Source organism: Triticum dicoccoides, chromosome 7B (genome assembly GCF_002162155.2).
Source record: "Triticum dicoccoides isolate Atlit2015 ecotype Zavitan chromosome 7B, WEW_v2.0, whole genome shotgun sequence".
Lineage (NCBI taxonomy): Eukaryota > Viridiplantae > Streptophyta > Magnoliopsida > Poales > Poaceae > Triticum > Triticum dicoccoides.
This window is the reverse complement of record NC_041393.1, coordinates 767,387,194-767,400,724: the sequence shown is the minus strand read 5'-3', so window position 1 is coordinate 767,400,724 and position 13,531 is coordinate 767,387,194. Positions and strand designations below refer to the sequence as shown.

Sequence of the window (13,531 nt, the reverse complement as noted above, 5' to 3'; positions counted from 1 at the left end):
CCCGGGGGCTTAGCTGCAGCCCAGTGCTCACCTAAGTTTGAAAAATCCTACCGAGTGGAGAGCAGACCTCCCACTCGGGGGCTTAGCTGCAGCCCAGTGCTCGCCTAAGTTTGAAAAATCCTACCGAGTGGAGAGCAGACCTCCCACTCGGGGGCTTAGCTGCAGCCCAGTGCTCGCCTAAGTTTGAAAAATTCTACCGAGTGGAGAGCAGACCTCCCACTCGGGGGCTTAGCTGCAGCCTAGTGCTCGCCTAAGTTTTGAAAATCCTACCGAGTGGAGAGCAGACCTCCCACTCGGGGGCTTAGCTGCAACCTAGTGCTCGCCTAAGTGAATTAGAGATCAAGTCGATTGCAATGAGCACCTCGCTTGAACCTGCAAAAGACATCTCAAACCAAATGCAAGTGAAGGAAATATGCCCTAGAAGAAATAATAAAGTTATTATTTATTTCCTCATATCATGATAAATGTTTATTATTCATGCTAGAATTGTATTAACCGGAAACATGATACATGTGTGAATACATAGACAAACATATAGTCACTAGTATGCCTCTACTTGACTAGCTCATTAATCGAAGATGGTTATGTTTCCTAACCATAGACATGTGTTGTCATTTGATTAATGGGATCACATCATTAGGAGAATGATGTGATTGACATGACCCATCCCGTTAGCTTAGCACTTGATCGTTTAGTATTCAGCTATTGCTTACTTCATGACTTATACATGTTCCTGTAACTATGAGAATTATGCAACTCCCGTTTACCGGAGGAACACTTTGGGTACTACCAAATGTCAGAACGTAACTGGGTGATTATAAAGGAGTACTAAAGGTGTCTCCAAAGGTACATGTTGAGTTGGCGTATTTCGAGATTAGGTTTTGTCACTCCGATTGTCGGAGAGGTATCTCTGGGCCCTCTCGGTAATACTCATCACTTAAGCCTTGCAAGCATTATAACTAATGAGTTAGTTATGAGATGACGTATTACAGAACGAGTAAAGAGACTTTCCGGTAACGAGATTGAACTAGGTATTGGATACCGACGATCAAATCTCGGGCAAGTAACATACCGATGACAAAGGGAACAACGTATGTTGTTATGCGGTTTGACCGATAAAGATCTTCATAGAATATGTAGGAACCAATATGGGCATCCAGGTCCAGCTATTGGTTATTGACCGAGAATGGTTTTAGGTCATGTCTACATAGTTCTCGAACCCGTAGGGTCCGCACGCTTAACGTTTCGATGACAGTTTTATTATGTGTTTATAAGTTTTGATGTACCGAAGTTTGTTCAGAGTCCCGGATGTGATCACGGACATGACGAGGAGTCTCAGAATGGTCGAGACATAAAGATTGATATATTGGAAGCCTATGTTTGGACATCTGAATGGTTCCGGGTGAAATCGGCATTTTACCGGAGTACCGGGAGGTTACCGGAACCCCCCGGGGGGTTAATGGGCCTACATGGGCCAAGAGGGAGAAGAGGGAAGGAGCCAGGAGGGGGCCGCGCGCCCCTCCCCCTCCTAGTCCGAATAGGACAAGGGAAGGGGGGCGGCGCCCCCCCTTTCCTTCCCCTCCTCCTCCTCTTTCCCCCTTTCTCCTACTCCTACTTGGAAAGAGGGGGTCCTACTCCCGGTGGTAGTAGGACTCCCCCCTTGGCGCGCCCTCTAGGCCGGCCGCCTCTTCCCCCCTGGCTCCTTTATATACGGGGGCGGGGGGCACCCCATAGACACACAAGTTGATCTACAGATCGTTCCTTAGCCGTGTGCGGTGCACCCTTCTACCATATTCCACCTCAGTCATATCGTCGCGGAGTTTAGGCGAAGCCCTGCGCCGGTAGAACATCATCATCGTCATCACGCTGTCATGCTGACGGAACTCATCTCCGGAGCCTTTGCTGGATCGGAGGGCTGGAGATCGTCATCGAGCTGAACGTGTGCTGAACTCGGAGGCTCCGTACGTTCGGTGCTTGGATCGGTCGGATCGTGAAGACGTACGACTACATCAACCGCGTTGTGCTAACGCTTCCGCTTACGGTCTACGAGGGTACGTGGACGAACACTCTCCCCTCTCGTTGCTATATCATCACCATGATCTTGCGTGTGCGTAGGAAATTTTTTGTAATTACTACGTTCCCCAACAGCAAGCATATTCAAACGACGAATCCAAGTTCGGATAAATACCTAATGGAATCGAAAGTGCTCAGGCACTAAGCCTGTTAAGGTTTATCGGTTACAAAATCACTCGGCATACCGAGGCAAATTTAAAGTGTCGAGCTTAAGAAGTTTTTTACCCCTCTTGTGGAGGGTTGGAAGGTGCAACGAACTCGTCGAGGTCGATCCCATCAGCAATCCGAGTGGCAGAGGCAATGAAGGTCTCCATGAAGGACCAAAAATCATGCTTCTTGATGTTAGCCACCCGAAGAGCCGCCAACTTGTCTTCTCGCGCATCCTTGCAATGGACTCGGGCCAGACACAGAGCGACATCTGCACCGCACCTGGCGGAAGACTTCTTCCACTCCTGCACTCGACCAGGGACTGTGTTTAGTCGAGTCATCAGAGACTCGAGGTCATTCTGGAGCGTCTCCCTGGGCCAGAGTGTAGTGTTGATGAGGGAAGTGGCGACCTTCAGCCTTGCGAGATAGTCGATGATGGCCGCAGCACGAGATTCTAGCCGGAGCACATTCATGGCGACTTCATCATTCACCGGAGAGTTGATGGGGTCCAGGTTAGGCTCGAGTCGACCAGTCTCCTCTTCAAAGTTTTGACCAAGTTCTGCAAACACAACCACCGAGTCAAACAATGGTCGAATGGAAAGATCATTGTAAAAACAATTGTTTGGTGCAAAGGATTACCTTCGAGCATGAGGAACAACTTCTTGGCGAGTCCGCCCAGATAAGCCTCCAGATCGTTCTTCTTCCCAGCCAACTCACTAACCTTGTCATTCAGAACAACTTTATCGCCTTTCAGTCGACTGACCTCCTTGTTGGCAATAGCAAGAGCAGCTTTCAGATTGGTGTTCTCTTCTGCAAGCTTGGTGACCGAAGCCAACTTCTCGTCTGCGAGTTTGGTCTTCTCTAAAGCTATTTTCTGCATCTCAGCCAACTCAAGGTCTTTCTTCTTCTGGGCCTCCTTCACTTTGCCTGCAAAGTCGCAGCAAGGTCAGAATTTGAATCAAATAAGGGGCAAAGGCAGTCGTCGGAAGCCTCACCAAACATACCTTTAGCTTCTTCCTTCGCCTTTGCCAGATTCTCCTGGACCAGATTCAGATCAAGCTCGAGCTGGATATGCTTGTTCTCCAGCTCGGTGTAACGAGCCGCAAGGTCACAGGATTTCTACGGAGAATCAATCGACAGATGTCAAAAATAATTCACTTCCGAGTGACTAAGGAAAAGTCATACGTTTCTAAGACTACAGCCGAATGCGAACACTCAATCGTAGTCTCGGGGACTACACCCAGTGGGTGCACTCAGCGTGCCCCCACTAGTTCTATCAAGGAAGAGTCGACCAGTCGGCCAACAAAAAAAACAGGAGTTGTTCTTCATACTGTAGTCCACTGCCAGCAGTCGACCACAGTCTCGGGGACTACACCCAGTGGGTGCACTCAGCGTGCCCCCACCGGTTTGAGAAATCCATTCGACCTAGTCGAATGGAGGAAAAACTTAACTTCTAAAGCCTATGGTCGACTGCCAGCAATCCACCATAGCCTCGGGGACTACACCCAGTGGGTGCACTCAGCGTGCCCCCACTACCCCGGAATTACAATCGACACACCCACTGGGTGTAGGATAATTACTTTAGATTTCAGAAAAGAAGAATCTTCAGACATCATATCCTAACAGAACAGGTGGTGACCGACTGACCTGAACGTTACTCTAGAGAGCGGAACTGGCGTCATAGGCTGCCTGGCTAGCCTCCCGGATGGCCTTCACCTGCTCCATCATGACTCCCGCCTGGCGTATCACTTCCTTTGCAGCACTGGCTTGGTCCTCTGGGACGTAGTGGGTCAAGAAGAGCGAAGGCTGTGCAGCACTCGACGATGCGGGGTGAGCACTCGTCAACGGCACCGCGAAAGATACGGTGGGCCGAGTGGTGTTCTCTCCCTCCGCGACCAGTGTCTCGGGTGCTGGCACGTCCTGAGTCACCCTGCCAGTGGACGCTTTCTGGCTTCTCCTTTGCTTCAGTGGTTCCTCATCGTCGTCGTCGTCAGGAAGGGTGATAACGACATTGGGTGGAGCTACAGAAAAGAATCATAATTAGAGACCAAGAGCCAATCAACTAAAAGACGAAATTACGAGAGTCATACCAGGTTTTGAGGTAGCAGCATCTTCCATCTCATGATCATTGGCCCTGGCCGAGGTATCAGAAGTAGCAGCACTGCAATTCCAAAAATCAGTCGGTTAACTCGTGAGTCGACCAAAAATAAACTCATGTAGAGCAAGAAGACTCAAGTAGCATGTTTACCCTGATATGGTGGGAATCGACACCTTCATCTTTGGCAAGATCTTCGCCGGCTTCGATGGCGCCATTCGAGATTGCTTTGGGGCCTTCTCAGTCAGCGCCGGAGAAGTGGTCCGAGGGCGCTTAGTCGACTGCGCGACAGTCGCAACCCCCTTACCACGTTCGGCCGCAGGGTCATGGACGAGCTTTGATCGCCTTTCCGAGTGAGGCGGTGCAACTTCCTCCTCCTCCTCCTCTTCTTCCGACCCATCAGAGTCGTCATCATCATCGTCAGCAGCGCCATCCGAATCCCAGTCCTCTTGGCTTTCGCCTCCACTTCCTTCCTCCTCTTCAGTCGGCGTCTGCGCCCCATTGGGCATCGAGTATAGTTCGGTGAGGGCCTGACAGACAGCAAGGCAAAGATTAGTCGACCAATTGGCAGCGAAAGCAGAATGAGTATGGCAAATTTACAATCGGGGATAAAGTGAGCATACCTTGTCTGTAATGCTAGAATGGTCGAGTGGCGGAATCCTCCTAGCTCCTCGAGGGTTGTCTTTGTTCCCTGTGACCGCGGCCATCCACTTCTCCAGTGTGGCATCGTCGACTGCTTCTGGATGGACCCGAGTCTCATCCTCGGTTCCACAGTACAGCCACATACAATGGCCTCGGTACTGGAGAGGCTGGATGCGCCGCCTAAGGAAGACCTCCAGAAGGTCCATACCCGTCACTCCTTCCTGAACTAACTGGACCACACGCTCCATCAACATCTTCACGTGGACTTTCTCCTTAGGGAGCACCTTCACAGAAGAGGGCTTATGTGCTTGTTCCATAGAGAACGGAGGGAGACCACTCGACTGCCCCGGCGTCGACTCATTTTGGCAGTAGAACCAAGTCAACTGCCATCCTCTGACCAACTCAGGGAGAGTCATGGCCGGAAAGGTGCTCTTGTTCCTCATCTGAATCCCCAGACCTCCACACATCTGAATAACCTTGGTCTTATCGTCATCAGGACTCGCCTTTTTCACGTGCTGAGAACGACCAGTGAATATGTGCTTGAACAGACCCCAGTGCGGTCGGCAGCCCAGGAAGTTCTCGCACATAGACACGAAGGCAGCAAGGTAGGCGATGGAATTCGGATTGAAGTGGTGGAGTTGCGCCCCAAAGGAATTCAAGAAACCACGGAAGAAAACACTCGGAGGCAGAGAGAATCCACGGTCGACGTGGGTAGCCAGAAGAACGCACTCACCCTCTTCCGGCTGTGGTTGCCACTCGTTCCCCGGGAGCCTCGCTGCTCCGTGGGGAATCAAACCCTCGTTGGCCATATCAGTGAGATCCTTCTCGGTGATGGTCGACCGGATCCAATCCCCTTGGACCCAGCCTTGCGGCAGGAGGGATCTGGACGAGGATCCTCCCCGAGTAGTCGCTCTCCCTTTCGCCTTCCCCGTTGCAGTCGCCTTCTTCGCGCGCTCCAGAGCCGCCGTCTTCTCCTTCACCATTGTTGTCGTCGAGGCGCGGGAGGAGTGGTTGGGCAGAGGCGAGAGCAGGCGATGCGGGCGGAGGTGGAGAGGGCAGAAGGGGAGATTGGAGAAGTACTGTTCAAAAACCCTCGCCGGGCGCATTTTATAGAGCTGCTTCCGAGTGGATGACAAGTGGGCCCAGGCAATCCAATCACATCCCGAAACAGTCGCGCGTACGCGATACGTGGTGAAAAAGACGGCGCGGGAATCGAGGCGTCTATGCCCTATCACATCCGAGCACCGCGGTCCACCCCGCTTCGCGCGCTTCCCAAAAATCGGATCCCACAAAATCCGCTAACAGCAAATCGATCTGTCAGACGAGAGATTTCCTACGATCCGTCGCTCGGAAATTACTAAGTTCAAAAGTTCACTCGACGAGAGAAAAGAATGGATCAAGGCGACTGAAAGAAAAGTTGATGTTATCAACGAAGAGATTATTGGTCCAAGACGATGCATATCCAGAACACAAAAGCAGGTCAGAAATATTATCAACTCCTTCCTCACTCAAACCTCGATCCATTCGGGGGCTAATGATGAAGTCATGTTCCTAGGGTAGGGTCATAGGCCTGATCCAAGTGCCCTACCCAAGGACACCCTGAGAAGAAACTGCCTTCCAATCGGCCAAGAGGAACTTCACTCGACGGACTCGAAGGACTCGACCATGAAGACTCACTCGACCACCAGGAGATCAAGAGCCACTCTGCATCCAAACGGTCTGTAATTAAGTAGTCTTTATGGCATTTAGGACACTTTATGTAAGGCGTTACCAGTAACGCCTAGACTTGATGTACTTTAAACCCTGCATTACTGAGGGCCGGAGGGGTCTGGCAGACACTATATAAGCCACCCCCCTCCTCAGTGTAAAGGGTTCGCACCCCTGTAATCCATATACACATAATCCAGTCGACCGCCTCTGGGCTCCGAGACGTAGGGCTATTACTTCTTCTGAGAAGGGCCTGAACTCGTACATCCTGCCTCTCCATACCTACCCCATAGCTAGGATCTTGCCTCTCCACAGCTAGGATCTTGCCTCTCCATACCTACCCCCCATTGTACTGTCAGACTTAGAACCACGACAGGGGCTCCAACCCTAAACCATTGCGACCATTTTGGTCAGAAAGGTCGTAATTTCCTTACACGAAATGGTCATAAAGCAAACAGCGCTAGTCCGCTGCCTTATTTCTAGTTGTTAACGACCAATATAGATAGTCATAGCCTTGTAAATTGTGGTGGGTTGCGAGGACTAGGCGCCACCTCATCAGTTTTGCCTATGTGTCATGTCCATGTGGCAGTTTTTACCCTAGGTTGTGAAGCAACCTATATTTCTGTCATTCCCAAATTCCCAAACAAATCTCATAAATTCTTTGGGTCATATCTTCGTCAAATATGTAAAAACCTTCCTTTCCTAGTTCAAAAATAATTCAAAAATATTCATTTTCCTATTCTGTTCAGAACAACAGTTTGTGAAGGAAGTACCACTTTGGCATGTCCAAATAGTATCCATTTTCTACAGTGCTTTCCTATGCCCAAATAACCATCCTCCACCAAATGCCAGCTCAATCCATTCATTATTTTGAGCCGAGCTTCAACATTCGTATTTATGTCCAGTGTGGTGGTTTGCAAAGCAAGTACCACCTAGGCTCCTCCTTTTGAGATGAAAATTTGTGAAGACGGTCTTCTTAGTAACTGATCATCCTCAGCCAAAACTCACGGCCATTAGCCATGTACATTTCCTGTAACGCTAATCAAACACTTGGCTGCTTATTTATGTTTAAGCATCGATCGGCCTCCTCGTGAGAATCTTATATTGTGATTTTCTTCCTAGCACCTACCTGGGGAGTTCCCAAACCACTAGACATGCCTAGGCCGCCCAGAACACATGGCAACGCCACGGTCACGCGGTGACCACGCGGCGGGCATGCGAGCTTACGCACTCTAGAGTTGGGGCCCTCGGCCACCGTCGAAACCTCGATGTCTCTCCATCAAAACATGTATTTCTAATTAAATAGGTACTTATGTAACTAGAAATGATTTTTGGAAAAAATAAATAGCAAACCATGAGGCAGCTCCAGTTCAAATTTGACCCGCTTCCAGCTGAAACGGCGGAAATTTGTCTTTTTCACGAGAGGTGGATCAAAACTTTTTACACCCAACCATTTGGTCAATTGTGCATTAAATATGCCCTAGTATTTTAGAAAAATGATTTGGTCCAATTTTGCAACAATTATTTGGTAGTTCCTTCACAAAAAAACCTCCTTTCGGGCACTCGAAAAATGAAAAATGGTTTTTTCGTCCAAAGAAAATGAAAACTTCCTTAGGCAACATTGTTTGCCATTCCAATATGCACCCTTGTGCACAATATGAGATCATTTGAACAAACTATGCCACGAATGTGGCCATAAGTTTGATCATTTGCCTTGAAAGCCATGAATCTTGAGAGAGTACTACAGGTGTCTCCAATGGTCGATGTTGGGTTGGCGTATTTCGAGATTAGGATTTGTCACTCCGATTGTCGGAGAGGTATCTCTAGGCCCTCTCGGTAATACACATCACATAAGCCTTGCAAGCATTACAACTAATATGTTAGTTGTGAGATGATGTATTACGGAACGAGTAACGAGACTTGCCGGTAACGAGATTGAACTAGGTATTGGATACCGACGATTGAATCTCGGGCAAGTAACATACCGATGACAAAGGGAACAACGTATGTTGTTATGCGGTCTGACCGATAAAGATCTTCGTAGAATATGTAGGAGCCAATATGGGCATCCAGGTCCCGCTATTGGTTATTGACCGGAGACGTGTCTCGGTCATGTCTACATTGTTCTCGAACCCGTAGGGTCCGCACGCTTAAGGTTATGATGACAGTTATATTATGAGTTTATGCATTTTGATGTACCGAAGGTTGTTCGGAGTCCCGGATGTGATCACGGACATGACGAGGAGTCTCGAAATGGTCGAGACATAAAGATTGATATATTGGAAGCCTATGTTTGAACATCGGAAGTGTTCCGGGTGAAATCGGGATTTTACTGGGTTACCGGGAGGTTACCGGAACCCCCCGGGAGCCATATGGGCCTTCATGGGCCTTAGTGGAAAGGAGAAAGGGGCAGCCCAAGGGGGATGCGCGCCTCCCCCCTTCCCCTAGTCCTATTAGGACTAGGAGAGGTGGCCGGCCACCCCTCTCCCTCTTCCCCCCTTGGGAATCCTAGTTGGAATAGGATTGGGGGGGGGGAGTCCTACTCCCGGTAGGAGTAGGACTCCTCCTGCGCCTCTCTCTCTTGGCCGGCGCCCCTCCCCCCTTGGCTCCTTTATATACTGAGGTAGAGGCACCCCAATGACATACAAGTTGACACAAGTTGATCCACGTGATCTATTCCTTAGCCGTGTGCGGTGCCCCCTGCCACCATATTCCTCGATAATACTGTAGCGGAGTTTAGGCGAAGCCCTGCTGCTGTAGTTCATCAAGATCTTCACCACGCCGTCGTGCTGACGAAACTCTTCCCCGACACTTTGCTGGATCGGAGTCCGGGGATCGTCATCGAGCTGAACGTGTGCTCGAACTCGGAGGTGCCGTAGTTTCGGTGCTTGATCGGTTGGATCGAGAAGACGTACGACTACTTCCTCTACGTCGTGTCATCGCTTCCGCAGTCGGTCTGCGTTGGGTACGTAGACAATACTCTCCCCTCGTTGCTATGCATCACATGATCTTGCGTGTGCGTAGGAAAATTTTTGAAATTACTACATAACCCAACAGTTCTCTCTCCGCCGCTCCCACCCACCGCCGACCTCGCAGCCCTCCTCACCACCGACACCGACCTCGTCCCTCCCTCCCCTCACCATCTTTCCCTACCCTATGCCCTAGATCGAGTCGAGCAGGTCGGCCGACGCGCTAGGGTTCCGTTTGGTCAGCTCCGCGCCGGCTCTCTGGTTGGCCGCCCGCCCGACGATGGATCTCCCGCCGCTCTCCCACCAGGCGCTCTTCGCGGCCCTCCGATCCGCGGACGCCGAGGCCGTGCGCCGCCTCCTGGCCGGCGCCGAGGAGTCCGCGCTCTACGTCCCGGCGGACGCCGAGGCCATGCGCCTCCTCCTCCCGCTCTACGACCTCAAGGCCGCCAAGCTCCGCTCCCGCATCGACCTCGATGCCTTCCACGTCGCCGCCAAGCAAGGGCACACCGGTGAGCCCCTCTTCTCGCTCGGTTAGTAGCTTCCGCTGGGTTTTTTAGAATGAGCCAAGTCCAGTGTGTTGCAGCAAGTTTAACCTATTCTCGTTGGGCTCAATTGTAGGGTTTGATGCTCTGAGGAACAACATGGAGTTCGCCATGGAGGCGCCCCACGGCTACGGCGTCTTCCAAGAGGACGTCCCGGTGAGTAGTACAATCCCCTTCCCTGTTCTTTCTCTCTATCTGTCAGACTAATTCACTGCATCATTTTCTTCCCTGGCCCCTATATGCATGTGTCTGGTAAATTATTTTGTTTCCAGAAAAAGGACCTGGAATTCCTTTTTTCTCCTTTCATTCCAGTCACATACTACTGTCCAATTTGACAGATGATATGCATTGTCTATCCGTCCTTTGGCAGCTCTGCTGCTAGGTGTACTTGTACCTGACTGTTATTGCCTGAGAAGACAGCACGAAACACCTATTAATAATGCTGTCAAACAAACAGTAGACCACCATCTACTGCTGCTGGGCACAATCACGTTGCCCCTTAATTACCTAGCCATTCTCTGCATCATTGCTTTCCAACCATTGCCTACCAATAAGTAGGAGGCCATGTTGAGTTGCTGGCATTGTGCTTCAAACTAGATTAGCACTGCTGCTTTCCTCTGCCCCTCTTCTCCCTCGACAGTGTTCTCATCCGCCACAGCAGCTTACTGACACGGTCATTGGTTCTATCTTTGTTTTGTTGGCAGCAGGGGAAGAAGGAGGAGGAGGAGCTCAGCACAGGGCCCCTCTCCATTCTCATGCTCAGCGTCAGTGTCTTCCCCGACGGTGGCTATGGCGGGACCCTCGAGATCGTCGTCTTCCTGACCGAGACCCTTGGTTAGTGACAACATTTGTTTTCCACGACATTCATACTTTGCTATAGTTTACTGAAACTATTGTGGTCTGAAGAACAGTTTGCTGAAATTGTTCCAAGTCTGAAAAACAGTTGTCTGAATCTGTTTAAATCCGAAACTGTTAATGTGGGGTGTCTGAAACTGTTCTAATCTTATGTTGAATAACCTGTGAACAAATTTAGGACTTTGGAGTTGTCTAAACTTGTTGTTGTCTTGTAGAAAAGTAAAAGTAGTTGGACGGAAATAGATTTATCAGTCTGTGTAATAGATGGTCTGAAGCTAGTTGCAGATTTCTTTCCTTGATTCAGATAATTCAGTAAGTCCATTTCATAACATCTGCTGCTAGTAGAAATTATGGAAGCTAAAAAGCCAAATCAAGTTCAGTCATCTCATTTCACCTTTACAAAGAAGATACTAATTTTCTAAACTGTGGATTTTATGTTAACGTCTTATATGTGTGTCTTATATGTCCATTTCATAACATGGTGCGTCTTATATGTCTGTTTGATGTTAACGTCGCTTGTGGTTTTGCAGGGTTCTGAGGCTGCAGCCTGGGCACCATCAGGGTATGTTGTTTCCCTGGATATTTCATGATTAGTGTAACCAGCTACGTCTGATGGATGATGGCATCTCCTGTATTACATTTGCACCGCTTTATGACTGGCCGTACATGCACTCCTTGTGTTGGTCGCAACCTTGTTGCTCTTTGTGTTATATTGGGTCTTTTGCATGCTTCTGCGTGATGAAGAAAATCGTTCGGATTCCCACTGATACTTCATCATTATCACAACCAGCTACTTCTGACAGACCATGCCATTTTGTGCTCTTTAAGAGATTTTTCTCTGTTTTGGGTTTTAATTCATTCAATAGTTTGCTGGTGTTTATTTTCCTTTGAGCCTGTGATGTTATCAAAATATTTGCTACTCTTAATGGGTTTATCCCACTTGATGATCTTAACCACCAAGATCTCTGAGGCTCTTAGTTCTAGTCTAATGTTATCAGTACAGTACATCCGCTGTTGCCAGATTTTCCATGGACTCTGTTTGTTTACTCTGCTAGTGGTTCCAGCATAGCTCTATAGTACATCTATTCACTCAGATTTATACATTGTTAAAATGGAGGCTTGGGAAGAACTATTTTCTTTGTAGTAATAAGTCAGGAGTTGTTTGTTGCTTCAGTAGGGTGTCATACATTATAATCATCAGCTCATGTCGTGTGGGATCAAACATAGCTTTGAATTTACAAGAGTAAAGATTTATGTGAGAAGTACAAACCATGTTCACTTAGATTTCCTGCTAGTTGCATATCTGCACTTCATTGTACATACGTCGTGTTGGATCTCAGTTCAGAATCCAGATCCATAGCTTGTACTGCAACTAATGTGTCATGCGTTTTGTGGCAGCAACAGCAGCTAGCAGGAGCAATTCTCTTGCTGGTTTGCATTGAAGATATTTTATTCTCTTGCTATATCATTGTTTAATAAAACCACAGCATGATGCTCACATGAGATACCCACATGTTCCTGTGCTGTTTTGCTACAAGCTGTGTGTTGATTTAATAACAGGAGTTTCCTTGTCCTGGTCCTATACTGCATTTTGACTCCTATGTTTCTGTGCGCGTGTGTTTAATTGATGTTGTTTCAACTTTGAACTGCTTCTGCATATACTGCAATTGAGATTTAAATTTGTGGTTGTTCCTCTTTTACAGATGCTCAAGTGTGAAGCCGTGAAGTATGAAGCAAGTGTGAAGCCATGGAGTGTGAAGCCGTCAAGTTCTACTTAGTGAAGAGTAGCATATTGTAGCATATATGTGTTGTAAAGATTGTAATAGATTTATTTAGTGGTATATTTGATGAATCTTTTTGATTATGTATGTGATCTGAAAACTTGTGAAATGGAAACTTGACCAATGGGTCCACTTATGAAAATAATCTGTCAATTTTGTACATTTCTGACATGTGGGACCAATTTGAGAGATGATCATGACAAGTGGGACCCATCTGACTAGTGGGACCAGCTTGAATATATAATGGCTGAAAATAGAAAAGCAATAAATAATAAAAGGCCATGGGCCAACAATAAAAAAGGCTACAATGTTGGGCTTGGCCCATGAAGCTGACCAGAATTAACAAGTAAAAAATAATAAAAGGCTGAATTAATGGGCTCGGCCCATGTAAAACGCTGAATTGGACCGAGCTGAATCTTGTGCCACATCAGATTGCCACGCTGGATGCCTACGTGGCCTGGGGAGGTTGCTAGTGACCAAAACGCCACAGTAGACGTATTTTGGTCATAAACATCTTCGACCATTCCAGAAGAAAGGTCGCTATAGTCAGTTTATGACGGCCAGCTTTTGACCTTCTGTTTTTGGTCACAAAAAGGTCGCAAATGGAAATTTGTGACCTTTCAGTGACCAATAGTGGTGGTCACAAGTTGACATATTTCTTGTAGTGGGGGCGCCCCCCCTGGGCGCGCCCCCTACCTCGTGGGCCCCCTGGTGGCCCTC

General features: G+C 48.5%; 1 non-coding gene and 1 pseudogene across 1 annotated transcript; both read left to right on the top strand.

The window, feature by feature from the left end:
• Positions 1-11,759: 11,759 nt before the first annotated feature.
• LOC119342395 lies at positions 11,760-11,835 on the top strand (annotated as a pseudogene).
• An 85-nt stretch (positions 11,836-11,920) lies between these two features.
• On the top strand, positions 11,921-12,003 carry LOC119342340. The gene has a single exon (XR_005165541.1). It is a non-coding gene; the product is annotated as a small nucleolar RNA SNORD24 (small nucleolar RNA).
• Positions 12,004-13,531: the final 1,528 nt, after the last annotated feature.